Consider the following 13,138-nt stretch of genomic DNA (forward strand, 5'->3'; position numbering starts at 1 on the left):
TGGAATCAACAGAGGCTTAACTTCAAGTTGAGATTTTACCCTTACTTATGAGCTGTGTTCTTTGGCTATTATTTAATTGTAGGTCCCCTACTCATTGCCTCCTCTGTTCTACCACTGTACAAATAGGGATAATGAAACCTATCTCACTGGACTGTTGTACAGGTGAAATGAAGCCCTAAGCACAGTTCAGTTCATGACATTTTCAAGATATTTAGTAATCTTTAGTCACTACCTGTAGTGTCTTATGTAACAGAAATCAGAGATATAAGAGCTTCTTAAATAAGCAGAGAGAGAGAACAATTTGTGGGTTTGCAAGAAAGATGAATAAGATAAATGGAATATTTTGCATCACTGGCAAATAGCAAAGACTTTATGATCTGTATGAAGCAGTGGGCCTGTAGCTTTTTGTTTTATTATTGAAAATTATATAGGCTTAAGCTTTCCTGAAGGCTTCACTTGTGGCTCAGATGGTAAAAAACCCTCCTGAAAGGTGGGAGATCTGGGTTCAATGCCTGGGTTGGGAAGATCCCCTGGAGAAGGGAAAGGCTACCCACTCCAGTATTCTGGCCTGGAGAATTTTATGGACCCTATAGTCCACGGGGTCGCGGAGAGTCGGACATGACTGAGTGACTTTCACGTCAAGCTTTCCTGATAGCTCAGACAGTAAAGAATCTGCCTGCCATGCAGGAGACCTGTGTTTGATCCCTGGGTCGGGAAGATTCCCTGGAGAAGGAAATGGCTATCCACTATGGTATTCTTGCCATGGACAGAAGAGCCTGGTGGGCTACAGTCCATGAGGTTGCGTAGAGTCGGACACAACTGAGCAACTAACACACACATATAGGCTTAAGAAAGTTTTAAAAAAAGACAGATTTATCATTTTACGGATGAGAAAAAAAAGATTTACCTTGGCAGAGGCTACTAACTAATCGACAAAACTGTCTTCTTTTCTCTCTGGTACTCTCAGCCCCCCTCACAGTTGGAGGTGGCCATGTGACTGAGTTCTGACCAGTGAAATGTGAGTCATAGCACTTCCTACTTGGCATCATCCATGTTCTTCTCCTATATAGGGACTGGATATTGATCTCCAGGGCAACTTTGAACCCTCTTCAGCCTAGGTCTGTAAGCTACATGCAATAGAATATCTTTCCCCTTTCTCATCACCAATCAGAAACACTTTTTGGGTCTACACACAAGAAATTTCCACTGCTTTAAGTTATTGAGAGTCTGTTTTTTTTTTTTTTTTTTTTTTTTTTTACAGTAACTAGGATTGCTCAGCTAAAACAGTTGGAGAGAATAAGAAATTGACTGTATAAAGAACAACTCACAGAGCCATGTTAAAAACCTCAAAGTATCAAGGAATCAGCTCAAATCTACCTTTATCATTTTTACACCTATTATATTTTTAGACATAACTTGAAACTTATAAAACTGTTCTTGGTCTGGTTTCTAATTGTGCTGAGGTTAATGCATGTTGGTGGGGAGTAATCTTATTTATATTTGTCTTAAAAATACAAGTGGTCAAATGCAAGCTTTCCATCACTCTTGCAATCAAGTGATGCTTTATTTTGTGTAGTTTCTAATGTCATTGTACAGATTAATTCATGCAATATGGCAGTACTACAAATTATTCTTCAGAAATCTAAATATTTAATACAACCATTAAAATAAAGTCTTGAATACCAACAGCAGTGAGATCTTCAAATCAATTATTTTCCAAGGGCCTTTTCCTACTTTGAAATCATAGAATAGTGGTTATGATGTTAGCAATTGATATTCATGGAACTTATATTTCATGGAACAGTGCAGGCACTGTTTTAGGTGCCTGGAGTACAACCTTATCCACCACTACCCCAAAAAGATCTGAGAGTCCACATCTTTGCTACAAAGAGATTTAAAATGACTCACTTGAAATTTTTACAAACATAATATCTCTAGATTCCTTGCAGTAGTGATCAAGCAGAGAGATGAAAACTTCGCCATTGACTTTTCTGGTTTAATTCATTACTTCTGCTTTATTTCCAAGTCAAGAGTTAAGATATCCTGTGAAACCTAGCCAATCTGGTGTTCTAGAATGAGTGATGTACTTAAGGTAAGATCCTCAGGTTCCAGAACAAAGTCTGCCACCACTTCACAACCATGGGCCTTAGATCTATAATTTCTCATCCTAATTCTTATTGTCAAGAAGTTCTAAATCTATGGGACGGATGAATCTGTTGATATATTCCCTCCAACTTTGAATCTAACGTTCTACTAGAGGACCAGCCATATTTAAGAAGAAAAGTTACCACCAGCACTGCCTTCAGCATCATTACCATCATCATTATCACCTGTCTGCAGCGGTGGGCTAGTGTGGCTAGAACAGACTCAAAAATCAGATGACCTATTTGCATCTTGGTTTTACTCTTCACTAGCTGTGTGACCTTGGGCAAAATACTGGACTACTCCATGCCTCAGTTTGTTCTCTAGAATAAGAAGGAGGGTGGTAATATTTATTTCACAGAGTTACTGAGTAGATTAAGTTAATTCATGTACACAAAATATTTAGAAGATTGCCTGGCATACAGTAAGCACTGATTATGAATCAGGGTAACTAATGTTACCATTTTTATTTTTATGGTTTTATTGTTATGGCTTTTGGGTAACTTATGGCACTGGGGGAAATATGAGGCCTTTGAGGCCTCATATTGCTGTCACCTCTTTCTATAAAGAACTGGTCATAGGTAAGCAAGAAGCATGGATATTTTGACTGTCTGTGGGTGAGGGCTTTTAAACATAAGGAAGTATCGCTAACATTCTGATTCTTAAGTTGGATAGGGAGTAATGAGTATTTTATCACTGTGTTCTATAATGTATATATTATTTTGCATACATCAAATACTTCATCAAAAACAATAGGATTTGTGAAGTCCTATTTACAAATGTATATAAAATTATATAAATGGATGTGCATATATAATTAGAATGGATTCATAGCATTTCAAAAATCATGGGATAAGCACTCCAACTTCCTCAGTTGTAGAGTGATATCCAAAAAGTTGAGTTACATGCAGTGTTGACTTTCTTTGCCCAGATGTTGACTAGCTGATTCCAGGAAAGCTTCCTTTTCATTCTAAGTCTAGACAGTTACCCTTTCTATTTCCATTAAATCCTGTACTTTTTGTCTTGTCTGGTGACAACTGGAAGTGACAAACTGCTTGTCTGCTTTCTTTACTAGGTTTTAGGGTCAGTGAAGGCAAGAGTTATGTCATGTCTACAGTTCTCTTTCTAAAATCTAGCAGCAATCCTGGCACCTTTGAGGCAATCAGTAAATGTGTGGTGACTAGTGAATGAATGAATGAATGAATTCATACCAAAATGAAAATGTTTGATTTATCTGAATGAACTTCTTCTAGTTAGGCTATTTTGACTGTAAAAAGACGTCAGAGTTTAGCTCCTATGTAAGAACTTGGTGGTCCTTTTTGGTTCCCCTGATATCACACGATATAGCCTCTTGTTCCCCAGGAGCAAGAGAAGACAGCAGATTTCCACTTTTGTCTGTAATTTGCCTTTATCAATAGGTACTTTTTACTCTTCCTCCTCCTCTTCCCACATAGCATGGTTTAGGGGAAAATTTAATCAAGGATGACTATTTCTTCAGAGAAAAGACCATCTCTAATATAAATCAAACATAATCTAAGGAATCAGACTAGCTGTTTTCAAATTAAGTAATGGGTTTAGAGGAGAATGTCACCATGTGTCCAGTGCTGCACAGATACCATTGACTGTTTGTGTAAGATTGACTTTTCACCCCAGTTTTTGTTACCCACACTTTTATGATCTTTGTTTCCCTCCTGAAGAGATAATTTGCCAAATGTTAGCCCTCCTTGGGATCTGTGTCTTGGAGAGACTGAAACCTGGCTGGGAGTATTTGTTAGCCAAGAGTGAATTACATTGCTTATGATTTTTTGGAATGATCTTGTGTCTAAAATAACTAACACAAAATTGTTATGCAAAACAAACCAAGTTCTCTAACACAAAGATGAACAAAAACCTAAGGAAATCCCACAACGTGAAAAAAGAGGCACCAAACCCAACAAACAGAACTATTTCCTCTGGTTAGGAAACATGGTGTTAGAAGAAACTCATATGAGGAAGAAGGCAGGAGAACATCTGATGCTAATGCAGACCCAGCTATTTGTGAGGGCTTGCGTAGGTCCTAGAAGCTCTTCAGGAGACACTGACCTACAACTTCTGTCACACAGCTTATTTATGACACGTCCTCATTTTTCATGCTTTGGTACCATAGAAACTTTCTTTGGAGAATTGTGAAAAAAACAGCGTGGAAGCCAGCAGTGCTTCTGATTGACACTGGAGTGGAGAGAGACACTGAAACAGGGGTGATGGGCAGCAAGCACTGAGTTGGGTACATTCCTTGGGCAGGATCCTAAGCCACTAGGTAGGCTGGGTGCATGCTGGGAAAGTGGTGAAACTCTGATCACGTGACTGGATTGTTTTTCAGAAGCTTACTATCCAGTGGTGTCCCAACTTCTAAACGTGATGATTATACAAATATTTGCTGAGTGTTTGTCAGGTATCAAGCATGGGAGGTGTATGTATGAATGTCTGTGGCAAATATCCCCAGGTGGAGTTCTCTTCCCTCCACTCCAGCTACTTTTACAAATAAGACAATAAACAGCAAGACAGTAGAAGATTCTATGAGTGTGGTGAATGGGATGGACATGGACTGCTGTATTGGCAAAAGAAGTCATTGTGAGTTGGAGCTCCTTGAGACATCTTCATGGGTGTGGTAAGCTATAGTTGAATGTTGAGATTTCTGATTAAGTAGCAGAAAAAATAAATAAAACGCTAGGCAGCTTGCCCTATGACTTGTAATCTTCATGAAGCCTAATAGGAACAAAACTTCTATTGCCAAGAAAAATTACAAAACCTAGACATTCCTTCAGGCTTCTGGAAAAAAGACAAGAATTACTCCACAGTGCAAATAAACAGGATGAGAAGCCAGAATAAACCATAATAAGGACATCTGTCATTTGTGGCTGTCCAAAGTCTTAAATGGACCCTATACTTCAACTGTTCTGTTACAATTCCCACCTTTGTTGAATAGAATGTTGCTGGCATGTAATCTAGATTCCACCAATCAGGCATGCAACTTTGGAGTAAATAATGTGAGGAATAGGGCTGGGTATGGGTGGTAATGGCTTGATTCTGCGACCCGTGATGAAAGAGCTATTCTGTGGTGAAGTTCTTGGAAGAGTTTTTGGAATCTCAGCCATAAGTTTATTTCTCTGGCCCCTTGAGCTACCCAATATCCCATAATAAATTCCCTTTCTGCTTAAACTAGCTACTAGAGATCCTCTTTTTGTAACTAAGACAACTAATTGCCTTTAGATAACCTTTGTGGGTCTTGGCTTTAGAACTGCCCTTCATCCCTCACTGGTTACCAAGTGGATCACAGGGAATCTAAGCAGTAGAGTGACCATGTATAACTCATGACAAGTACAAGTTCATTGTCTTTTAATGACATCCTTTTAATGTTTATTTTAACTTATTTAAATTAGTATTAATGATATTAAATTAATACTAAAATAAATTTAATATTTATTCAGAAGAAGAACTCTTTCCTATTCTCCAGTGAAAACTGGTGGATCCTAAGGCTTTTATGTTCAGGAGGTAAGTAAGTAAAAAACCCATTCTGATGTCAGTAATTAGAATATCCAGGAGAAGATATTAAATAGATATCAAAGTGTGATTTAATGGCTTATCATCTCCTACTCCTGAATCAGCCTGTTTTAGCCTAGAAGCTTCTGGAGGGAAAGAGGAATGTGATTGGCTGCATCTCCATCTGCCTATCTTCTCATCCTTCCCCAACTTGCTGGTCACAGAGTATAAAAGGGATAGAAAAAGCATCAGTTGAACTGACTAAATAAAGTCAGTTTAAGTATGTCAGCTGTTTAAAGCAGAGTCTTTCATGAAGCACTTTGGTGGCCAAGATCAAGTCTCTCAGACTACAAGTTCTCTTGTTCTGAGAAGACACTTCCCTAATCTGGATTGTTGCTTGTGCATCCTCTGGTTTCTAGTAATCTGGCTTTCATCTCCAGCTTTTTGCTGCTGGGGTTCTGCTGCCTCTTTAGAATGCTGTTTAGGACAAGCACCCAAGATGAGCCCTCACACCTGGTTCCCATCAGAATGGCTTGCCCTGACAAACTCCAATAGTGTTGGCTAATCTCAATATAGAAGTTCTTCCCCTGACCTTGCCACCAGAGCACTTAGCTTGTATTTTGAGCTGAGATTCTCTGGGTGGTATTAGACTGCAAACCCTTAAGACCTCTAGTGGTCAGATGTTAAGCACTTTCAGTAGCCCCATGAAAGCCCACACCCCTCTTATGAGTGAGATGAAGGGGCAGGAATCTCTTTCTAACATCTTGTTATAGAAGTAAAAGACAGATATGTGTTTTGTTAAAGATGAAAATAAACTAAATTCAGCAAGCATATGTACAGTGGGTAGTGAGTTAGCCCCTGGGGATGCAACAGTAAATAAAGCATGTTACTTCCTCCCCATGTAGAAGATCTATAATTGCAAACAAGTTGCAAAATGGAATGTACCAAGGAGAAATTGGTGATGTAAATCACTCTGCTGGAATGATCTGGTCAGAGGAATAGATAATTAAGGAATGAGTAATGACATAAAGAGAGAGTATACCACACAAACTCAGTGGAAATGTCTGGATGTGTGAATGATATGGAAACTTTGAGAGAGATTATGCTAGGAATTTGGCTCATTGAAGGGGGAGTTTCCCTTTCATTTCCTGAAGAGAAGTTTTAGATTTTCCACTTCAGGTGACATCTGGAAGGCTCATGGCTTCAGATATCTGCATACTTTGCTCAGTTTGAGGTGTCTACATACATTTGAGAACATTCATTGAGAACATCAGGAGTACTAACCAGACTTCTGCTTCTTCAATTTTCTCAGGGAAAATAAAAGACAAGCACCAGGAATTTCTTAATGAGTAAAATTATTTTCCTTGGACCTGAATAAATTAGCAATAGAAGAAATTCTCCAGGTTATATTCTCTGGTCACTGTATAATAAGGTAGAAAACATATTAGTAATACTTTATTGTTATTATTGTTATTGAAGTAAGAATTCAAATGAATAACAAGAAACCCATATGGCAAATGTTTATAAATCTCCAATGTAACTGCTAAAATAAGACATAAGCCAATTACTTAATAACAGATCTTGAAGTAAATAGCAATAATTAGAACTTGTAATACAGAAAATCCTGGGGATGGTCAGTTAATAGTTTTAAATGCTTTCACTGTGAAAAAAAATAATGAGAAAATAGTTATGATTGTATAGAGGGAAACACACATTAAAAGTCCTAAGAAAATCAGCAGACATGAAGTAAAACAAAAGCCAAAAAAATTAACCGTTAAGCAAAAAATATTAAAGTAGAACCAACAAACCCAAGAGGTATAATTATACTTACAAGACTGTAGATTTTATAAAGGAATAAGAAAATGAAAATGATAAGCAGAATAAACATTGTAGGAGAGGCTGGGGTTCCCTGAACCAAGAGAGAGGAAATCACCAGAGGCAACAGTGGCAGAATCTCAGCATTGCAGGCAAATGACACAGGTAATCAGATGGCAGTGGCCGAAGCAGAGCTTCTGGCCTTTTTGCTGATTAGTCTCTGTTCTAAGGCAGACACACAGACTAGGGAGCTTCACCCGAGACAGAGGCAGAAACACGAAAGAAGTGGCAACAGCTCCCAGAATGAACCTCATACATTTAGGTGTGATGATTTTCTGTATTTTTTCCATTTCTTCTCCAGTAATTGATGGTCTGGATCATGGAGGCCCATGCTGTCCTCCTCAGAGAGGAGTGAGGAGAGTGAGACTTAACACAGGTAAGTTGAACACCATTTAACATGGTGGGAGGCAGGACTGTCCTCATTCCTGGGATGAGGGCACACCTCTGTAGCTACAGCGATAAGTCAGGAAGCTCCATGAGGCGGGTGACCAGACAGAGGAATGGTGCGTGCATCAGCCCAGATGCCTCAGTGCTTATAGCCTCACCATGCTGCTGGCTGCTGGATCACTGAGTCCAGTTACCATCACTGCCCTGAAACACTCATATGTCTCCAGATTACACTTGACAGACAAAACTGTAGCAGGAAGATAGCCTCACCTGCTTTCGGCCTTTCAAGTTTCACGGGAGGGCACAAGCAGAAGTTCAGTCACGTGCAGGACCTCAGCTGAGAAACAGTCTGGGAAATGTAGTCCATCGGTTTTCAGATTACCAACCAGTCCATGAGCTTAGTCACTCAGTCGTGTCCAAATCTCTGCAGCCGCATGGACTGTAGCCCACCAGGCTTCTCTGTCCATAGAATTTTCCAGGCAAGAATACTGGAGTGGGTTGCCATTTCCTTCTCCTGGGGATCTTCCTGACCCAGGGATCTAACCTGCTTCTCCTGCACTGCCAGGTGGATTTTTTACTACTAGCGCCACCTAGGAAACCAACCAAACCACAGAAAGGTATTGGAAACCAGTGTCAAGCACTGATGATCATATTAGGTTTCCTTTCATCAGCTTTGTTTGGGGGCTTTCTGAATCTGAGAGTAAATGGCTTTATTGATTCTGGAAGAATCTCAGGCATTATGCACTCACATATTGCCTGACTTCTCTAGGTTCCCACTCTTTTGGTTTTGGCCTCTGAAGATTTATCATAACTTTCTCTCCATTGACTCACTGGGAAAAAAAGGGGAGGAGTAATTTACCCAAAATGTTAGGTTGTTTTCAACTTTTCATTTGGACTCTAATGAGTGATATAAGTAATACAAATGGTCCTGAAGTGAAATCTAATGTATGTTTCATCACATGCTTGGTTTCCTCTCCCCTCAACAATGAGAGTTCTTTAAAGGCCAGGAGCTGAGGGACCATGGGGCTCATGGGGCTGTCTTCATGGATTTTGTGGAAGCCTAGGGCTGATCCACACTTGCTGGCTGAGGTTAACACTCAGGTCCAGCAAGGATGCCTTCAAATAGTCTTCAGGTAAGGCCAGATTTCTTAGACAAATTGATCTATGGCATATGTCAGAGTTTATTTTTCATTAAAGAGGAAAACAGATAATTGGGATATCAGTTCTCAGTGACAGGAGAGAGAAGCATGTTTATGTTCAGCACTTTCTATCCCTGTCAGTGGTGTGGTTCAAGAGTGGTATAGACGATTCAAGTTGCTCTCATCCTCAAGTTGCTAGGCATGAACCATTAATTAGAAATAACAGTAATACTTCTGAGAAGAAAGCAGCCAACAAACTGACTTACAGCAATTAGACAATGTAAATGACATGATTCTATTCCTCAAGAGGCCACATTAGGGAAAAGGTGCAAAACAGCCTCCCACAGAGGTTACTGCATGGACTTCAGAACTCATGACTCTGAACATGGTGCCTTGGCTTATCAAATATTGGAAGCTGGAGGAATTTGAGAACTGGCTGGTGCAGGGAGAACTCTGAGTACCCCCTTCTCCCCTAAAGCAGCCCTTTCTCTACCTGGAAGAAAAAGGAATTCTTATTTCCAAAGATGGAGGCATGCTGAGAGGAGCCCGGAAGAATATGTCTTGCTAAGTTTCTCCGTTTACCACCTTTAGCTCATGGCCCTTTAAAATGTCATGTTTTTCCATGACTTTCCACTCCTCATCAAACCTAGTATAGGAAGACTCAGGCTTAACTATTTCTACAGGTTTTCATTTTCATAAAAAGGCTCACTCCAGAGTCACGTAAAACTATATTCAACAAATGTGTATAGTTTTTCTCTCCTATTAATAATGTCCTTGTGAGTTTACTTTTCAGGCCAGCCAGGGAACCTAAGAGGGTGGAGGAACACTTTTCCCTCTCCTACACTTCCCTCTCCTGCAGTAGTTCATAAACATGCAATTAAAAATAATTTCCCCCCTCATTTCAGGGCCTTGATGATTCCAGCAAAAGATACCAAGGCCGCCCTCTAGGACCTGACCCCCTCACGTGCATTCTCTCACAGCCAGCAGAGGGCAGGGGGCAGAGGGCAGAAGGCATGGTGACAGAGCCTCCTTTGGCTCAGAACCCACAGACAGTTTCTCCTTATCTCCTGGGTCGGGGATACATGTACTTCACTAGATTCTGCCCGCCCAGTTAAAGCAGCAAGTTTCTTCAAAAAAAGAAAGAAAAGTAAAGAGAAAAAAGGAGATGAAAGAAATAATCAGTAGTTTACCAGACTTACGAGACATATTAATCATCATAGTATGTAGATCATATTTGGACCCCTATTCAAAAAAATGAAGCAGTGTAAAATAAAATCAGAAACATGAACAGTGATAAAGACATTTGATGATATTATGGAGTTGTGAAATAAGATTGACCATATTATGAAAATTGTGACTGGAAGATGGGTGCATGGTAGTTCATTATACTGTTTTCTGTACTGTCATATATGTTTGAACATTGATTTTGCAAACTTAAAAATAAATTATTAAAAAAAAAAAGCAGCAAGCGTCCTGGCAGTTGATCTTGCCAAAGGTAAATGCTGGGGCCCACGTCATGGTTGCTGTGGGCCTGAATCTTGTATGAGACACAGATGAGTAGGAGAGAGACAAAATCCGCTGGTACATGGCTGCATTGACTCAATCCCTTCCTAGCTCTCTCTGCCCCGTTAAAGTGTGCTCATTAAAACATACTCTTGTCCTGCCACTACCCTGTTTAAAATCCTTCGATGACTCCTTCATTACCTTCAAAGTAAAACTCAGGTCTGCTGTAGAAGACAATTCATGATTTTAACCATTGCTTACTTCCCTTTTGCAACCACTCAAAACATTTTGGTTGACCATGACCATCTTTCATTGTTCCAAGTAGACCATGTTCAGAGTAGACCATGCTCTGGTCTCCTAAGCTGAATCAGTGAATTCTTTGCCCAAGGACTTTTGGGCTTGAGGGAAGAAAGAGAGAGATCAATTAGACCATCTCTGGTAAAAGAGGTTGCAAGAAGTCAAACTCAAGAAGTCAACCCAAATGTGGAGAAAACCACTCATCAATGAGAGAGGGTGAGGTTCTTTCAGTCTCTGTCACATTTCTCTGCACATGGATTCTTGGCAGCAGTGAGTACCCAGCTCCAGGTGGGTTTTATTACATTGTTGACCTGGCTAACTCTTATCCTTAAGTATTGTGTGGGAAAATTTCACAGAAATAAGGATGTGAGTTTCTGATCTCCAGTGAGGGTGCCATAAAAAGCGTGCCACGTGGAGCACTCCCTTCAGTTTGGTTGGCTTGGAGTAGCATATGCCTGAAGGATCTGAAGACATCCAGTTATTTTTAACTTTGTCCTTGACAAAAAAAAAAAAAGTGCTCAAAGAAAGTTATTTTTTAAAAATTTCTTGAGACTTTTATTTACTTTGCAAATATATATATATATATATATATATATATATATATATATATAGGCTAATTCTTCTCAGCAATTAAGATAAGACCCTGGGCTTTAGGAAAATACCTGGTAACTTGAATTTGGAAAAGGTGACATGTTGGAGCATTCAAGGGAAAAAACTGCTCCTTAGGTACAAGTCCAGGCTAGCAATGTTTGGAATGCAAGAAAGAATCTAAGGAATTAAATTAGACATCATTGATTACCTACAAAGCATGCCTGTTAGGCTTCAGGATTAAGCAAGCTTGTGCTGTTTGAAGTGGGAATGTGGAAACATACACCCAGGAAATTTCTCTTTCGTTGTCAGCACAAGTTATTACCTGGGAAGCCGGTTGAGAAAAGGTGCAGAGGCGTGCCTGGTGACGATTCCTTTCTTTTCATTCATAAGAACCTGACTCTGCTGTCCCCACCTCGGGGCAGGAGGTGACTGAGCAGTCTGTACAGGGCCAGCACACCCAGGCAGGAAGTCCGTGACGTAGCTCCACAGACTGCAGCTGAGAGGGGAACCACTAGTTCAGTAGAACCAAGCCTGAAAGAGAAGTGGGCAGAATGAGAGGATGGGGCAGGGTGCTGATCAGTGTCATAGGATGTTTAGGGCCAACTTTTCAGACTGGAGTCCCCCTCAACCTACAGGAACACCAAAGGTTAAGGAGAACATGCTGGGTTCTGGGTTCCTTTCTTCATTTAAAAAAAAAAAAAATCCTTCTCAGCCTTTACATAACAAAGAGATCAAAAAAGGGAAGGGGGCAGACTCAGTACCTGGAAGTTCAGTTCAGTTCAGTCGCTCAGTCATGTCTAACTCCTTGCGACCCCATGAATCACAGCACGCCAGGCTTCCCTGTCCATCACCAACTCCCAGAGTTCACTCAGACTCATGTCCATCGAGTCAGGGATGCCATCCAGCCATCTCATCCTCTGTCGTCCCCTTCTCCTCCTGCCCCCAATCCCTCCCAGCATCAGAGTCTTTTCCAATGAGTCAACTCTTCGCATGAGGTGGCCAAAGTACTGGAGTTTCAGCTTTAGCATCATTCCTTCCAAAGAACACCCAGGGCTGATCTCCTTCAGAATGGGCTGGTTGGATCTCCTTGCAGTCCAAGGGACTCTCAAGAGTCTTCTCCAACACCAACAGTTCAAAAGCATCAATTCTTCGGCTCTCAGCTTTCTTCACAGTCCAACTCTCACATCCATACATGACCACTGGAAAAACCATAGCCTTGACTAGACGGACCTTTGTTGGCAAAGTAATGTCTCTGCTTTTGAATATGCTATCTGGGTTGGTCATAACTTTCCTTCCAAGGAGTAAGCGTCTTTTAATTTCCTGGCTGCAATCACCATCTGCAGTGATTTTGGATCCCCCAAAAATAAAGTCTGACACTGTTTTCACTGTTTCCCCACCTATTTCCCATGAAGTGATGGGACCAGATGCCATGATCTTAGTTTTCTGAATGTTGAGCTTTAAGCCAACTTTTTCACTCTCCACTTTCACTTTCATCAAGAGGCTTTTGAGTTCCTCTTCACTTTCTGCCATAAGGGTGGTGTCATCTGCATATCTGAGGTTATTGATATTTCTCCCCGAAGTCTTGATTCCAGCTTGTGCTTCTTCCAGCCCAGCATTTCTCATGATGTACTCTGCATATAAGTTAAATAAACAGGGTGACAATATACAGCCTTGACGCACTCCTT

The sequence above is a fragment of the Bubalus bubalis genome, chromosome 5, assembly GCF_019923935.1.
Source record: "Bubalus bubalis isolate 160015118507 breed Murrah chromosome 5, NDDB_SH_1, whole genome shotgun sequence".
Lineage (NCBI taxonomy): Eukaryota > Metazoa > Chordata > Mammalia > Artiodactyla > Bovidae > Bubalus > Bubalus bubalis.